This window comes from Lolium perenne, chromosome 3 (genome assembly GCF_019359855.2).
Source record: "Lolium perenne isolate Kyuss_39 chromosome 3, Kyuss_2.0, whole genome shotgun sequence".
Taxonomy (NCBI): Eukaryota; Viridiplantae; Streptophyta; class Magnoliopsida; order Poales; family Poaceae; genus Lolium; species Lolium perenne.
This window is the reverse complement of record NC_067246.2, coordinates 4055974-4074361: the sequence shown is the minus strand read 5'-3', so window position 1 is coordinate 4074361 and position 18388 is coordinate 4055974.

Sequence of the window (18388 nt, the reverse complement as noted above, 5' to 3'; positions counted from 1 at the left end):
TAACTTCCATTTCGGTTGAGAAATGGGCACCTCCTACGTAGAAAAAATAGCAAAGGTCATGCCGAATTTTTTGGTTGACTTTTGTATTAACTTTTTGCCTCTTTTTAATGAAGTGCAAATAAACATGTCGGGCAGCACTTCTAAGCCCAGGAGCCAGAATGAAGAAGCGAGAGAGGCCAACAAGGACTTCTGGGAGGGCTACGAGCAGCCCCGGAAGGCCGCCGCCGAGTCGCCCGGTGATGAGGAAGAGGGCCGGGACGCCGCCTCCGAGGGAGAGGGCCGGGGGGCCGCCGACGACACCGACGAGGGCCGGGATGCCGCCTCCGAGGGAGAGGGCCGGGGGGCCGCCGCCGACACCGGCGACGATGACGATACCTGGGACGCCGCCGCCGAGACCGGTGAAGAGACGACCGGTGAAGAGAACGCGGCCAACCGCACGGAAGGTGATAGCGGAGGCAACCCTCAGGAGGGTAAGAAGAAGAGGACGACGAGGAGGCCAAGGAGGGATCGGAGGCCGCAAGTGCTCGCCAACTTCACCGATGCTGTCACGGTAGTCTCCGAAAGTGGCCTACCCTTGGAGCCTTCGTGGGTTGCCAAAGGGTACGGCATGCAACTAGGGTGCATCGTCCGTGAAACCGTGCCGATCCTAACTCAGGACCTCAGAAGCAAGGAGAACGAGGCTCTCGCCCAATCCCTCCTCCAAAAGCTTCACCAACGATACACGTTCCCGGAGCCGTTCAATAAGAAGGTGGACTCTTTAGCTCTCACGAAGATGAGCACCGCCTTGAGCAGCTGGAAGAACCGGCTGAAGACAAAGATCAATGCCGGTGAAAGCTGGGAGAGGATAAGTACCAAAGACCCGTCGATCTCCTTAGAAGACTTTAATGCATTCAAGTCTTACTTACAGACTGACAGTGTTAAAAAATGGACCGCCTGGGGGAAGAAAATGCGGGACTTGAACTTAGGGACCCACCATTGCGGAAGCGGCGGTTACCGAGGAAAACAACCCATGGGATAAGGAGGATGCCGCGATGGTACGTCTGGGGAAAGAAAACCCCTGGCACAAAATCCAGGATGAACAGGCTAGGAACTTTGTCCGGTCCCGCTACTACTTAGACTTGAAGACGGGGGAATTTATTACGGATTACGAAGACGTGAGGGATTTCGAGAAGTACCTGGTAAGGATAGTTCTATATTATTTCGCTCATCTTATTAGGCAATGAAGCCAAATGGGCTAACCTTAAGTTCCTTTGTCTGAAGGATGAAGAGTTGACAAAGGCTGGCCCGTCGTCCCAGGGGTCGACGGAACCGTGGGACACGCCTTTCAACAGGGCGATGAACAAATACAAGGAGAGGGAGCTGGACAAGCCACCGACGTCGGGTGGCCGTGTGTCCGGCTTTGGCACAAGTATGAAGCTATCCGAGTACTACGGATCGGATGCCAAGACGAGAAAGCTGGAGAGGAGGTCGTTGGCTAAGGATAAATCCGAGGTTCAGGAGCTGAAGAAGAAGGTGGAGTCACTAGAGATGCTGGTGGCTGAAAAGCCTGTGGAGAACACGGAGATGATGAACAAGTTATTGGACGAGAAGATCCGGCAGATCATCCCCCCTGGGTTGATGGAGGGGTTAGCTGCTTGGAATGCGGGAGGTCAAGTGGGGCCGATACATGTGCCCAGCATCAGCGGCAGCAACTCAAGCTTCCACGTGTCGCCGACGGTGCTGCTCCACCCGACGCCGGCATCGGGGCTCCACCAGACGCCGCCGCTCCACCCGACGCCACAGCTCCAACCGCCGCCGCAGCTCCAACTGGTCGCATCGACGCCCCCAACCGCCGCCCTTGTATCGACAGTATCCGAGATCGACGCCATCAAGGAGGTAAACTCATTAGTTACTCCTTCGCGTCATCTTCTTTAACTATATATGCCTTTCGTGACTGCCATCTCACGATGCCCAACATGGCGCCCCTGACTCATGATGAACAATGCATATTTCTGCAAGCGGTGGAGCCCGGCGGCAAGTTGGTGGAAGTTGATAGCGGCCATGTCATGGCTTCCCACGTTATGCACGGCGCTAGATTGGCGAAAGACGTGACGAAGGTCAAGTTGGTAATGGTAGTGCCGGAGTACCGCTACGCCATGCCCCCCTTTCAACCTCCGGGCACAGACGAAGGCGACGTTTTGCCCCTTGGGGATTGCACCTCATGGGTTATGAAATGGCCGAAGAACCAGATTCGTCTGGGGAGGTCTTCCGAGTGCTAAGAAAAGCACCGGCGCCACCTCCCCTATCATTCAACCCAAGATCGCCAGCGCCGACGACACCCTTAAGGAAACGGCGGTCGCCGCCCCCACTACCCTGAAGGAACCGGCGGTCGCCGCCGCCACCCGGAAGGAACCCACGATCGCCGCCACCACCACACCCCACAAACAGTTGTTGGGAGCGCTACCGCAACGACTGTCAACTAGACGCACGGTACGCCAAGCGGCGGCATCGCAACCGCCACAACCTAAGGTCCAGGACATGGCGCCACTTGATGGCAACGATGCAGATGATGATGATGACATCGATGCCTACATCAACACTGGCGCCTGCAGCCAAGATATGTACATGCCTCCTATGTATGAACAAGCCTTCCGCACACACGGCGATCAACTTGGTCATCCCCCTATAGTGACGAAGCAGCACCTGGTCTTCACGGGTCTTTCTCAAGACACTCCTCCGGAGGCTGGCAATCCAGCTCAAGTCAAGCCTGCTACCGTTTTCAGCCCTAACACGCTGCGTAAGACGATCATCGGGGAGCCACCCAAATCAACCCCAGCGACCTCAGAAGCACCACCAGCACCCGAAGCACCACCATCAGCACCACCAGCACCCCCAGTAGGTCAGGTGAAGAAGGCAAGGAAGAGAGGAGCCAAGAAGGGCGCATCTTCGAGCCAGCCTGCTCCTAAGAGGATCCGGGCCGACGACATGGTACCACCTACACCGGATGGCTTGCCCCGGTGTCATGAAGCTGGTAAACCTATACTGCCTCCGGACATGGAACACCTCGCAAGTGGACCAATGCTCCCTTTGCAGCACTCTATTCATTATCAAGAGAGCGTCCTTCTTAAAGAAAAGGATCCAAATTACCCGGTGTTCTCTGTCAAGGTTCCGTCCGACCAGAACTTCGTCAATGAAGACCCCGCGGATATCTTCTTCATAGCGTTCGAGGACGTCTTCAATCTATTTCACTCGAAACGGCTCGACTATAACTTGGTCCGCCTATACGCGATCAATCTTCAGATGAAGATCAACAGAGATAGACCCCGCCACATCGCGGTAGCGGATCCCTACTACATGCGCGATAGCCAGCTCCAGGACGGCTCAAGGACACGGACCAAGGCGGTGCGGTACCTCCAGAACTTCATGCTCATGCACAAAGAGAGCAACACCATTCTTCTGCCTGTCTTTCCCGAGTAAGTACACATCCGCTCACGGCCGTCATAACTTATGCTTTCTTATATATTTCTTCCATTGCCGATCATTTCCAACATTCCATTTCAATTGCATGTGTTGAGCAGGGACAAATACTGCACACTCATCATCCTAGATCCAAAGTGGTCACTAGCCCAATATTTCGACTCGTCGAGTACGACGACGAAGAAAGACTACAAGAGAATAAGGGGTGTTCTCAATGAGGCTATCCTTGGCTACTCCAAAAATGGAGGCACCTTCGACAAGAATGGGAAATATATCAGGCCAAACACTAAAAAGATCGGGTTCAAGCACGTGATCAACTTCCCTTTTATCAAGCAGCCAGCTGGCAGCATTAAGGAGGCCTTCTATGTCCTCCATCACCTTAAAGGGTTTGTCGAGGATGCAGAGATGATGTCTCTGCCACCTAGTAAGCGAGACCCCATTAAAATGTCGGGGGAAATCAGTGATTATGATCTTAGAGAAGACTTCCATCACATCTAAGTAAAGCTCTCGGAAATTATCTTACAAGATGTATCCAACGGATCGGGGCTCTTACACGTAGCCAGAGCGTTGCCTAAGAGGGATATCGAAGAACGCCTACATAGGCAGGGTGATGGAAGGACGTGGACGACGAAGGACTTGTACAAGCCGTTCCCGGAGCCGCTCAAGAAGACGTCTCGTTGACCGAGGCCGGTGTGCCTAGCATTACTTTGAATCGATGGACAATTTGTACCGTGTTGTAAACTAAACTTGCTTAATTTGCTCGAAACGGTGGTCGTCATTGTTGGACTTCAATTACTATTGTAGTCGTTATCGTTGAACCATATTACTTATGTGATACCGATGCTATATTTCTTTTAGGTTTATTATTATTTCCTTGCTTTAATTCTTGTGAATATGTATGCATGTGAACCCTCTAACTCTTTCCATTGCGTTATATACTAATATGCCTTGTGTCCATAGAGATGACGTACTACGTCATGTTCGAGGGGCGGGTTCCAGGAGTGTACGAGGAGTGGGAGGAGTGCAAGAAACAGGTGCACAAGTTCAGCGGCAACTGATACAAAGGGTACCCGACTAGACACGAGGCGGTTGCCAAGTGGAGGGCGCACCAAGCGAACAAGAGCAAGATGAAGACCTTCCTTGTGCTCTCACTCTTGCTCACCATCGTCGCGGCGGTACTCTATTTCATCCTAGTGTAGGCGGCGGCCGGTGTCACTTCGTTTGTATCTAGAGATGATGAGAACTTAATTAATTTGCATGGATTATGAGTGTATGGAGCTATATGTATAACTCGATTGGGCTCTAAGTAATGTGATGATAATGTGATGATTATATATGTCCATATTATATCTGTCTATATTTTATCAGTATATAACCTGTATACGGTGTATAAAACCAGTATAAAACCTGTATAATACACCAGGGAGCACAAAATCGAGTATACCTGTAGATTGTTCTGTGGCGCACCGAAACATAATTATGTGGCGCACCTATTTCTGTGGCGCAGCTACATCACATGCGCCATAGAACTACTTCTTTCTGTGGCGCACCGGAGATAGTGCGCCAAAGAAACCTTAATTCTGTGGCGCACTGCCAGATGCGCCACCGAAACCTTATTTTTGTGGCGACGTTTCTGTGGCGCACCTCCCGTGCGCCACAGAAGCCCATTTTCGTGCGCCACTGATGAGGCTTTTCCTACTAGTGACACTAGTAGGAAAACCCTTATAGGCGGAGCTTAGTTCTGTGGCGCACCGTTAAAAATGCGCCACATAAACTTATTTTGTGGCGCACCTAGCTTAATTTTGTGGCGCACCAGCGAACCGTGCGCCACAAAAACTTGGTGGGCCCCACAACCTGTCACCCCCAATCATTGGTTTTACTATTTCTATGGCGCACCAACCACAGTGCGCCACAGAAATTCCTTATTCTGTGGCACACGACGACAGTGCGCCACAGAAATAATGTATTCTGTGGTGCACTGTGCTGGGTGCGCCACAGAAATAAGGTATTCTGTGGCGCACTGTGCTCGGTGCTCCACAGAATTAGCGAACCAGATATACAAAAGTGAGCCAACCTCCCACCTACCACACTACACAAGCCATTCTTCTTCCTCCATCTAGCTCGTCCCCCTTCTCTCTCATACCATTTTGGCTCTACTTTTCACTTGCTTGGGTATTTATTGCACTTACTTTGGTTGATACATAATTGGAGTTGAGGAGAAGGGTCTCCATACTCTCTCCTCCTCTCGAACTCATCGATCGCGGTCTCGTCTCGGTATCGAATCTACAAGGTGAGTAGTTGGAGGAGACATACATATGCTTGGAGGAGACATGCATATGCTTGTAAATCTTGTGTGGCCGTCGTGTGTATGGATGCTTGTTGCAGGTGAAGCGCTTGTGTGTGTGCCGGTGTGGTGCATGGATGTTTGCTGAAATGTTGATTCATTTCCGTTTCGGCAAATTTTGCACTACCCATATGTCCTACTTTGAGGAGAGGTCATGCCGAATTTTTCCGCTCCATGTAATACCTTGAGGAGAGGTACGGCCCATGCATGTGTGTGCATTTGTTGCGGTTCTAATTTCCTGTTCTATGTATACCATTTCTTTGTGTTTACGGGCTAATCTTTGTGTTTACGACAGAACACAGCATTAGCCCAGTTTGTTTACCAAGTGTAAATATTCTGTGGCGCACCTAATACTGCATGCGTCATAGAATTCCTTAATTCTGTGGCGCATGTCCCACTTGGTGCGCCACAGAATTAAGGAATTCTATGGCGCATGCCAACTTTGGTGCGCCACAGAATATTTACACTTGGTGAAATAGTCGCGAACACCCTTTCTTCCCCACCCTTCCCCAGTTCTTATTCGCGCACGAACCCTAGCTAACTGCCACCGTCACCACTGCCTAGCGCCGTCGCAACCGCCTAGAGCCACCGCCTAGCGCCGCCGCTGCTGAGGAGGAGGACGCCCGAGCCGCCGCCGCCACCGAGGAGGAGGAGGACACCCGAGCCGCCACCGCCACCGAGGAGGAGGAGGATGCCCGAGCCGCCGCCACCGAGGAGGAGGAGGACACCCGAGCCCAGTGGTTCACGCTCGAGCCCGAGCTGCCGTCGCCGAGGAGGAGGAGGAGGATAGCGCCACCACCACCGCTTGATCCCCTCCACCGCCACCCGTTCGGTGAGAGCTCCTCTCCCCTGTCCTCCCCACTCCCCTGTCCCCTGCCCCTCTCACCTCCCCAGTGAATGCTCTCCTTGCAATGCTGCTTCGAATTCCCTCTCTGGCTAGCCTAGTTGCTATGGATTGCTTGCAGTACCAAGCTGTGTTGGTATTTCTAGTGTTCTAGAGATGGTTTGAGCTTGCTCAAATGTGCATCTCCATTAGTAGTTTGGTTGGTTCAATAAAATGCAGTAGCAAATGAATGCAGTAGTGCTGCTGTAGTCAAATAGAATTTCAAGAAAAACTAGGTTGTAGTGCTGCTGTAGTCAAATAGGTTGTAGCAAAACAAAAAAAACTAGGTAGTAGTGCTGCTGTAGTCAAATAGAATTTCAAGAACACCTCAATTTGCTTTGTAAGAGAGAGTCAAAAGAGGGTTAGTATGAATGCAGTAGCAAATAAAAATGAACAAGCTAATGTTGTAGCAAATGAATGCAGTAGAAACTTAGCAGATAAAAAGCTACTTGCTATCAAGAATAATGTTGTAGCAAAATAAATGTCGTCAAGAATAATGCAAAATAAATGATGACAAGCTTGCTATTTTTTTTAATTCATTGCTTGCTGTATTTTTTAATTCATTGCTTGCACTAGAGCTAATAAAGTTCTTGCTATTTTTTTTAATTCATTGCTTGCTATTTGTTTTAATTCATTGCTTGCAGTAGAGCTAATGGTTCAATAAAATGAACAATGCAGTAGGTTTTTCAATACAATGCAGTAGGTTTTTTAATAAAATGAAATGCTACTGCCTAGTTGATTTTGAATTGATGCTAGGATTTGTTGGCAGTAGAAAATTTAGGTTTAGAAAATGAAAATGCTAGGGTTAATAAAATGAAATGCTACTGCCTAGGATTTGTTGATTTTGTTAATAAAATAAAATGAAATGAATTTTATGAAATGATCATGCTCATGCTCCCTGGTTGCAAGATGAGAATGCATAGATGGTTTTAGTTCACCTCTGGCCACCTCTGCCCTAGCAAGAATATTCCTCTGAACCAAAAATGCCTCTGCCTAGCAAGAATGGACAGTCTCTCCTGACCCATTTTGGGGAATATTCCCAAGGGCTTGTCTCTGACCCATTTTGGAGAATATTCTCCCTCTTGTGGATTGACATCACAATTCAAAAAAAGAAACTGATGGCATTGTTCTATGTAACACAACTGTTCAGCTTGTGTTCTCATACCCTCTGTGCATGCCGTCCATCCTATATAAATGCCTAGTGTAGTGAACCAGAAAACCACACCAAACATGGACAACCTGTCCTGGAGTGCAAAGAGGAGGAGCACTGGCTCTAGTGGTGCCTCTGGCTCTGGGGATGCCACTCTTTCCAAGACTTTTTCTATCGGTAGGGCAGACAAGGAGTTGCTAGTGTATCGTAGGAGAAGTGTGCAAGAGAGGGAAGCTTCTGCTGCCAGGTTCAGGGAAGAAGAAGCAGCAGATGGCTTGAACCAGCTAGGTGTGTTCACATACACTACACAAGTTCCCCCAGTTCCAAAATCCAGACCTAAGCCCATTCCCAAACTGAAAAAGTATAAGCATCAGTTGAGGGAAGGAGGACCCACAAAGGTGTTGCCCTACTATGTAGAACCAAATCTTGAAGAAAAGGTTAAAGCTGGAGTTATCTTGTGCTGGCTGAGGAAGGGCATGAAAAAAATCAAATATTTGGTATCCTAGTTTGTTGTAGTTAGTTGTAGTTTCAGCCATCTAGTTTTAGTGTGTCCTAGGTTGTCTGAATAATTATGTAATGTAAGGGTTGATGTAATGCTTCCATGCAATGATGAATAAAAGGGTTTATATAATGTATGTAATGTAAGGTTAAATGATGCTCATGCTCACATGTTGGCAGTAGCTACTGGTTGGCTTGCTCTATAAGCTTGTATTCTTGGTTATGAAGAAGCATATACTGCCTTTTAAATTTAAGTAATTATCTACTAAAATTTGATTAGCTATTGGTATAATTCTCTTTGAATTTATAAAAAAAATTAGTCACTAGCTACTGCCTTTTGTAATGTATATTTATGAGTAATAGCATTTTCATTTGAAGTCACTAGCATTTCCATATGATGCTCAAGCTTCTGCTATTTAATTATCTCTGGAATTTTATATGTTGATGTTCTTTATTGCTACTGCTAGCTAGGATTTGTTAGCAATTCTTGGTTCAAGCTAATGATGCTACTTTGGTTAGTGCTACTGTAAGTATAAGTGGTTAGTGCTACTGTAAGTATAAGTGTAATGCTCCAGGTTTTGATGCTCCAGGTTTTGATGTAGTTGTATGCTTCAGGTTGTGATGCTTCAGATTTTGATGTAGTTGTAGCTCCAGGGTTTGATGCTTTAGGTTTTTGATGCTCCAAGTTTTGTTGTAGATGCTCTAGGTTTTGATGCTTCAGGTTTTTGATGCTCCAGGTTTTGATGTAGTTGTAGCTCCGGGTTTTGATGTAGTAGTATTTGGATACAATTTTGTATGATGATGAACATGTTTAGAATCTGTGAATATGGTGATGAATGTGGGCTCCAGGTTTTGCAGGGATTTCATTGAGTTGCCCATTTCTCCCGAAGCGTTGATTAACTTCCGTTTCGGTTGAGAAATGGGCACTCCTACGTAGAAAAAATAGCAAAGGTCATGCCGAATTTTTTGGTTGACTTTTGTACTAACTTTTTGCCTCTTTTTAATGAAGTGCAAATAAACATGTCGGGCAGCACTTCTAAGCCCAGGAGCCAGAACGAAGAAGCGAGAGAGGCCAACAAGGTCTTCTGGGAGGGCTACGAGCAGCCCCGGAAGGCCGCCACCGAGTCGCCTGGCGATGAGGAAGAGGGCCGGGACGCCGCCTCCGAGGGAGAGGGCCGGGGGGCCGCCGACGACACCGACGAGGGCCGGGACGCCGCCTCCGAGGGAGAGGGCCGGGGGGCCGCCGCCGACACCGGCGACGATGACGATACCTGGGACGTCGCCGCCGAGACCGGTGAAGAGACGACCGGTGAAGAGAACGCGGCCAACCGCACGGAAGGTGATAGCGGCGGCAACCCTCAGGAGGGTAAGAAGAAGAGGACGACGAGGAGGCCAAGGAGGGATCGGAGGCCGCAAGTGCTCGCCAACGTCACCGATGCTGTCACGGTAGTCTCCGAAAGAGGCCTACCCTTGGAGCCTTCGTGGGTTGCCAAAGGGTACGACATGCAACTAGGTTGCATCGTCCGTGAAACCGTGCCGATCCTAACTCAGGACCTCAGAAGCAAGGAGAACGAGGCTCTCGCCCAATCCCTCCTCCAGAAGCTTCACCAACGATACACGTTCCCGGAGCCGTTCAATAAGAAGGTGGACTCTTTAGCTCTCACGAAGATGAGCACCGCCTTGAGCAGCTGGAAGAACCGGCTGAAGACAAAGATCAATGCCGGTGAAAGCTGGGAGAGGATAAGTACCAAAGACCCGTCGATCTCCTTAGAAGACTTTAATGCATTCAAGTCTTACTTACAGACTGACAGTGTTAAAAAATGGACCGCCTGGGGGAAGAAAATGCGGGACTTGAACTTAGGGACCCACCATTGCGGAAGCGGCGGTTACCGAGGAAAACAACCCACTTGGGACAAGGAGGATGCCGCGATGGTACGTCTGGGGAAAGAAAACCCCTGGCACAAAATCCAGGATGAACAGGCTAGGAACTTTGTCCGGTCCCGCTACTACTTAGACTGGAAGACGGGGGAATTTATTACGGATCACGAAGACGTGAGGGATTTCGAGAAGTACCTGGTAAGGATAGTTCTATATTATTTCGCTCATCTTATTAGGCAATGAAGCCAAATGGGCTAACCTTAAGTTCCTTTGTCTGAAGGATGAAGAGTTGACGAAGGCTGGCCCGTCGTCCCAGGGTTCGACGGAACCGTGGGACACGCCTTTCAACAGGGCGATGAACAAATACAAGGAGAGGGAGCTGGACAAGCCACCGACGTCGGGTGGCCGTGTGTCCGGCTTTGGCACAAGTATGAAGCTATCCGAGTACTACGGATCGGATGCCAAGACGAGAAAGCTGGAGAGGAGGTCGTCGGCTAAGGATAAATCCGAGGTTCAGGAGCTGAAGAAGAAGGTGGAGTCACTAGAGAAGCTGGTGGCCGAAAAGCCTATGGAGAACACGGAGATGATGAACAAGTTATTGGACGAGAAGATCTGGCAGATCATCCCCCCTGGGTTGATGGAGGGGTTAGCTGCTTGGAATGCGGGAGGTCAAGTGGGGCCGATACATGTGCCCAGCATCAGCGGCAGCAACTCAAGCTTCCACGTGTCGCCGACGGTGCCGCTCCACCCGACGCCGGCGTCGGGGCTCCACCAGACGCCGCCACTCCACCCGACACCGTAGCTCCAACCGCCGCCGCAGCTCCAACTGGTCGCATCGACGCCCCCAACCGCCGCCCTTGTATCGACAGTAGCCGAGATCGACGCCATCAAGGAGGTAAACTCATTAGTTACTCCTTCGCGTCATCTTCTTTAACTATATATGCCTTTCGTGACTGCCATCTCACGATGCCCAACATGGCGCCCCTGACTCAGGATGAACAATGCATATTTCTGCAAGCGGTGGAGCCCGGCGGCAAGTTGGTGGAAGTTGCTAGCGGCCATGTCATGGCTTCCCGCGTTATGCACGGCGCTAGATTGGCGGAAGACGTGGCGAAGGTCAAGTTGGTAATGGTAGTGTCGGAGTACCGCTACGCCATGCCCCCCTTTCAACCTCCGGGCACAGACGAAGGCGACGTTTTGCCCCTTGGGGATTGCACCTCATGGGTTATGAAATGGCCGAAGAACCAGATTCGTCTGGGGGGGGGGTCTTCCGAGTGCTAAGAAAAGCACCGGCGCCACCTCCCCTATCATCCAGCCCAAGATCGCCAGCGTCGACGACACCCTTAAGGAAACGACGGTCGCCGCCCCCACTACCCGGAAGGAACTGGCGGTCGCCGCCGCCACCCGGAAGGAATCGACAATCGCCGCCACCACCACACGCCACAAACAGTTGTTGGGAGCGCTACCGCAATGACCGTCAACTAGACGCACGGTACGCCAAGCAGCGGCATCGCAACCGCCACCACCTAAGGTCCAGGACATGGCGCCACTTGATGGCAACGATGCAGATGATGATGATGACATCGATGCCTACATCAACACTGGCGCCTGCAGCCAAGATATGTACATGCCTCCTATGGATGAACAAGCTTTCCGCACACACGGCGATCAACTTGGTCGTCCCCCTACAGTGACGAAGCAGCGCCTGGTCTTCACGGGTCTTTCTCAAGACACTCCTTCGGAGGCTGGCAATCCAGCTCAAGTCAAGCCCGCTACCATTTTCAGCCCTAACACGCTGCGTAAGACGATCATCGGGGAGCCACCCAAATCAACCCCAGCGACCTCAGAAGCACCACTAGCACCCGAAGCACCACCATCAGCACCACCAGCACCCCCAGTAGGTCAGGTGAAGAAGGCAAGGAAGAGAGGGGCCAAGAAGGGCGCATCTTCGAGCCAGCCTGCTCCTAAGAGCATCCGGGCCGACGACATGGTACCACCTACACCGGATGGCTTGCCCCGGTGTCATGAAGCTGGTAAACCTATACTGCCTCCGGACATGGAACACCTCGGAAGTGGACCAATGCTCCCTTTGCAGCACTCTATTCATTATCAAGAGAGCGTCCTTCTTAAAGAAAAGGATCCAAATTACCTGGTGTTCTTGGTCAAGGTGCCGTCCGACCAGAACTTCGTCAATGAAGACCCCGCGGATATCTTCTTCATAGCGTTCGAGGACGTCTTCAATCTATTTCACTCGAAACGGCTCGACTATAACTTGGTCCGCCTATACGCGATCAATCTTCAGATGAAGATCAATAGAGATAGACCCCGCCACATCGCGGTAGCGGATCCCTACTACATGCGCGATAGCCAGCTCCAGGACGGCTCAAGGACATGGACCGAGGCGGTGCGGTACCTCCAGAACTTCATGCTCATGCACAAAGAGAGCAACACCATTCTTCTGCCTGTCTTTCCCGAGTAAGTACACATCCGCTCACGGCCGTCGTAACTTATGCTTTCTTATATATTTCTTCCATTGCCGATCATTTCCAACATTCCATTTCAATTGCATGTGTTGAGCAGGGACAAATACTGCACACTCATCATCCTAGATCCAAAGTGGTCACTAGCCCAGTATTTCGACTCGTCGAGTACGACGACGAAGAAAGACTACAAGAGAATAAGGGGTGTTCTCAATGAGGCTATCCTTGGCTACTCCAAAAATGGAGGCACCTTCGACAAGAATGGGAAATATATCAGGCCGGACACTAAAAAGATCGGGTTCAAGCACGTAATCAACTTCCCTTGTATCAAGCAGCCAGCTGGCAGCATTAAGGAGGCTTTCTATGTCCTCCATCACCTTAAAGGGTTTGTCGAGGATGCAGAGATGATGTCTCTGCCACCTAGTAAGCGAGACCCCATTAAAATGTCGGGGGAAATCAGTGATGATGATCTTAGAGAAGACTTCCATCGCATCCAAGTAAAGCTCTCGGAAATTATCTTACAAGATGTATCCAACGGATCGGGGCTCTTACATGCAGCCAAAGCGTTGCCTAAGAGGGATATCGAAGAACGCCTACATAGGCAGGGTGATGGAAGGACGTGGACGATGAAGGACTTGTACAAGCCGTTCCCGGAGCCGCTCAAGAAGACGTCTCGTTGACCGAGGCCGGTGTGCCTAGCATTACTTTGAATCGATGGACAATTTGTACCGTGTTGTAAACTAAACTTGCTTAATTTGCTCGAAACGGTGGTCGTCGTTGTTTGACTTCAATTACTATTGTAGTCGTTATCGTTGAACCATATTACTTATGTGATACCGATGCTATATTTCTTTTAGGTTTATTATTATTTCCTTGCTTTAATTCTTGTGAATATGTATGCATGTGAACCCTCTAACTCTTTCCATTGCGTTATATACTAATATGCCTTGTGTCCATAGAGATGACGTACTACGTCATGTTCGAGGGGCGGTTCCAGGAGTGTACGAGGAGTGGGAGGAGTGCAAGAAACAGGTGCACAAGTTCAGCGGCAGCTGCTACAAAGGGTACCCGACTAGACACGAGGCGGTTGCCAAGTGGAGGGCGCACCAAGCGAACAAGAGCAAGATGAAGACCTTCCTTGTGCTCTCGCTCTTGCTCACCATCGTCGCGGCGGTACTCTATTTCATCCTAGTGTAGGCGGCGGCCGGTGTCACTTCGTTTGTATCTAGGGATGATGAGAACTTAATTAATTTGCATGGATTATGAGTGTATGGAGCTATATGTATAACTCGATTGGGCTCTAAGTAATGTGATGATGATGTGATGATTATATATGTCCATATTATGTCTGTCTATATTATATCAGTATATAACCTGTATACGGTTATAATATAGCTAGAGTCCTTAAAAGAGATTACCAAAAGGAACTCAAGCCACTAATTGATCTTACTAATTCAACATCTGACTAATTAAGCATAAGCTTATTTAGTTACTGTCAGCCACCGAGAGATTAACAAAAGACAAACAGATAATTTAACCATATAGTAAAATAGGAGAGGCCCAGAATAATAGTACACCCATAAGGTAAAAGCCACATGTGCATGACACTTTGAGCTACCAAGAATAAAGGCCAACATTGAAACTTGAACAGTCACCAGATATTCATGGGTACTTAGGATCAGTAGGGAATTGATAAAGCAGTGAGGAGCAAGCATACCATCAGAAACTGTCCATTTGAGAGAAATAACATTGGGGTAATGTTAAAATGTTTGTCTCCATATTTGGGAGACATTTTTAGTATTGGAGTCTAGCTAATGGAAATCAAGAACTAGTCTTGATTTCCAAATGGTGATTAGAGGGAATTTATTCATCTTAAGCAACATTAGGGACAAATGGGATCATTCAAGGGACTTGGATCATTTGGATCATAAGGAATCAATTAAGGAGGCAACAAGGGACAAAGGGAAACATTTGATGATCCATTATCATAGGCAACAAAGCAGCAATCTTTTTTCCCTCTAATCTAGCTAGAGTCCTTAAAAGAAATTCTACTTTATGAAGTAGCTCTTTGTTGGTATTGATTACCAACAGGAACTCAAGCCACTACTTGATCTTACTAATTCAAAGTAGGACCAGTGCAGGACCAGTGCTGATGTTGCCATCATCTCTGACCCCAAGAACTCTCTCATGTTCTCTCTCACATTCCATGCCAGCTGCTTGCTCCAAACTTACAACAACACAAACACAAGCATCTTCAATCAGCAGTAACCACTTGTGCTAATACTGGCAAATACCTAGTAGTACTATTTCTGCATTCTGTAGAATCTTAGAGCAAGCTAGGAATATAAATTGCTGCCAATTCAATACAAGAGGCTCATCATCCACATGATTCATCATCACAGGCAGAGAATGGAAATAATATATCCAGATCGAGCAAAACAGCATCCAGAGCACAACAGCAGCACAATAGCATCCAGATCGAGCACAACAACATCAAGGAGACAACAGCAACACATCTAGAGCAGGGGTAGAGGAAGAGGGAGGGGAGGGGAGAGGTGGAGCTCACCGACGATAGGGGTGGAGGAGGAGGTTGACGATGACGACATGGGTGGAGGAGGAGGAAGACGCGGCGGCTCCTCCTCCTTGACGCGGAGCCGGCCCCTCCTCCTTGATGCGGTGGCCCCTCCTCCTCCACGCCGCAGCGGCTTGTGCTGCTGGTGGCGGGGATGGGTGGAGCGTGGTGGCATGCGGCCCTCGCGGAGGAAGGCGGCGGAGACGACAGCGGCGACGGCGACGCTCACCATGGAAGGAGGCGGCGCGCGGCGGTAGGGAGGGGAAGAGGGGTGGAGGAGGAAGAAGAAGTACGGGCGGGGGAGGAGGTACAGTATGATATAAAAGGCGCTATTTCTGTGGCGCACTAGCACAAGTGCGCCACAGAATCAATTATTTCTGTGGCGCACCAGAACCAGTGCGCCAGAAAAACACTTATTTCTGTGGCGCAGCACGCCATGTGCGCCACAGAATTAACTACACTAATTATTGGTGGTGGCAGGATGTGGGCCCCACATAATTTCTGTGGCTCACGGTTTAGTGGTGCGCCACAAAAATAAGCTATTTTTGTGGCGCATCCTTTCTGGTGCGCCACAAAAAAGCTTTCTGTGGCACATGTTTAGTGGTGCGCCACATAACTAAGCTCCACCTATAAGCATTTCCCTACTAGTGATACCAAAGAATTGGTTATTGCTTTCAACAATTGAAGCATCATCATACTATCTCCATGGTACTAGAGATACAAAATCTATAAACATATTATGCTCATAATCAATGCCCAACAATGAAATCATAAGCACAATATTCAATAAACGCACACCTTCTCTCGGGTTTAAATAGGACTAGGGACGATGTTAGCACGCCACATCGTCCATGATTAGATAATTCTCTCAGGGCGATAAGATAAGTATCAACCATATGTTGTTTGCCTCAAAGGCCTATATAATTCATCCACCAAAGTATGTATAGCTGAAATAAACAACATAACAACTCTGGTTATGAACTTAGAATATTTTGGCCTCTTAGATTAGCAACAAAATTGCAACTAACCAAATGAATAAAGATTTGGTAATACCCTTTGATGATGTAAAGAATTATAATGCATCCACGGATTAAAATAAGACCATGGAGGGTAACTGATCTTACCTGAGGATATGCTACATGGCATAGGAATAAATGTCATAGCTGAATAATATGTATGATGTGTTGACCAAAACCTGTTGTTATATGATAGAAAATTCTTGCTTGATCGTTTGTCAACCTCGGTCTTTTCTTCCTTCATCCTTTTTGCTACTCTTGCAATAGGAACTTGCACATCCTCCTTTCTTTGAGGTCCTCCCTTAGGGACCCATGCCATGTTGTTTGTCTTCAGCTTTGCGGCACTAAGCCGTTTTAGCTTTCTCTCTTGCCAGCTTGTTAAGCCGAGTGGGCATCCCGGCTGTGATTTAGTTTTGCACAGTGCCGTCTCTTCCTTGGACTTTAAGACTTCGAATTTTACTTGTTCCTTGGACTTCATCTCTTTGTCTTATGTAGCCAAGGTCAACTTGACCGGCTCTTTTTTATTTGAGACCGAATCTGAAACATCACACTTGCGACCATCCTTTTTTACTCGGTAAACTTTCTTGACCACTTCCTTCTTATTCCTTCAGATCCTAACCGATTCTTTTTTGTTGAAACGGTCTTTAACATATGATTGTTGGTCAAATGATGATCTTCTCGGAGTTGCATGCCTTTGGTTAGATGTTCTAGAATAGGATGGGCAATGTGCCCTTTGGTCATATCTATTCCATGATGGATATGTATAACAATCAACATAGGGAGGTAACCATGACGTTGGCGTTGGCAGCCCAAAGGAAGGATACAAAACTGATGTATTAAACATCTTCCTTTGCCAATCCCAGTCTTTAGACTTTTCCATTGGGGGTGATCTTGATGACTTTGCAATACTTGGCCGAGAAGCACTTTTTGCTTCACTCTCCTTCTTGTATTTCTCCAATAACTCGGCGAAAGTGACTTTAGTTTTCTTACCCTTGTGCTTATCACGGCATTTGTGATATTTCGTTTTGCATCCATTGATCTTAGAATTTTGTTGTTGCCCCCAGTGCTTCATGCCATTGGTGTAGCTTCAATGGAACACCCAGCATCAAGAATATCTTCAACATGCTCTTCAATAATTTCTTCTTGATCCCATTATCTTCCGTGTCAACACCCGGATTTTTAAGTCCAGATGCCTATTGTGCCGTACATCGCAATCCCAGGAATATTGTTTTTGTGAGACATAATAGATTGATATCACAGAACATCATTCATTACAAACCATAATTGTCTTACATCAAAGGATCACATGATCCAGTCTTACAACAAGGGTTGATCTAATGATCCATTACAAAACACACACAGCGGCAGAAACGTAGTAGCGGTCCATCTGTTCCACATGCAACTGTTGACGTCAGGAGTAGTCCTAGTTATCATTGACGTCTTGTTGTCCATTATCCTGGTACTGCTGCTCTTCTTCATAGTCTAGCCATTTGAATAGCCAGGGACAAAGCCATGAGTACTTTAAAGTACTCGCAAACTAATACTAGTGTAAGCACTATCAACTATAGTAAGGGGTTTCTAAGCTCTAGGGTTCATTTGCATAAAGCCAGTTTTATTTCATAAGCACTTAGTAGTAAAAGACTCTTTATTTGCCTAACTAACTCAAGTGGGAACATTAGTGTCATTCCCACAACTCTGTTGTGATTCAAGTCAAATTCATCTTTCAAATTCAAATCACAAGTCACCAGTCACATGTAACATTTTTGAAAAGTTCTGATGACGGAACAGTATGGCCTTTCCAACCGTCCATACCCGTGGACACGGCTATTCGAATAGGTTTACACTCTGCAGAGGTTGTACACTTGTGCCACAACTTTTGATTACATCCGTCAGGGATAGCCCTGAATAATCATACTCGGTATGCGGATCATCAACCATAACCTTTCACTTACATACCCTAGTATAGGCACCTCTCCCCATGAGCTTGGCCTCCCAGCCATGGCAAACCGCCATCCTGGGAACTGCATAGGGCTTGGGTCGGACATTCACCTCATTTCACGTCATTTCACTTTCAACGGAGGCAGCCTCGACATAACCCCTATGACGCTTGT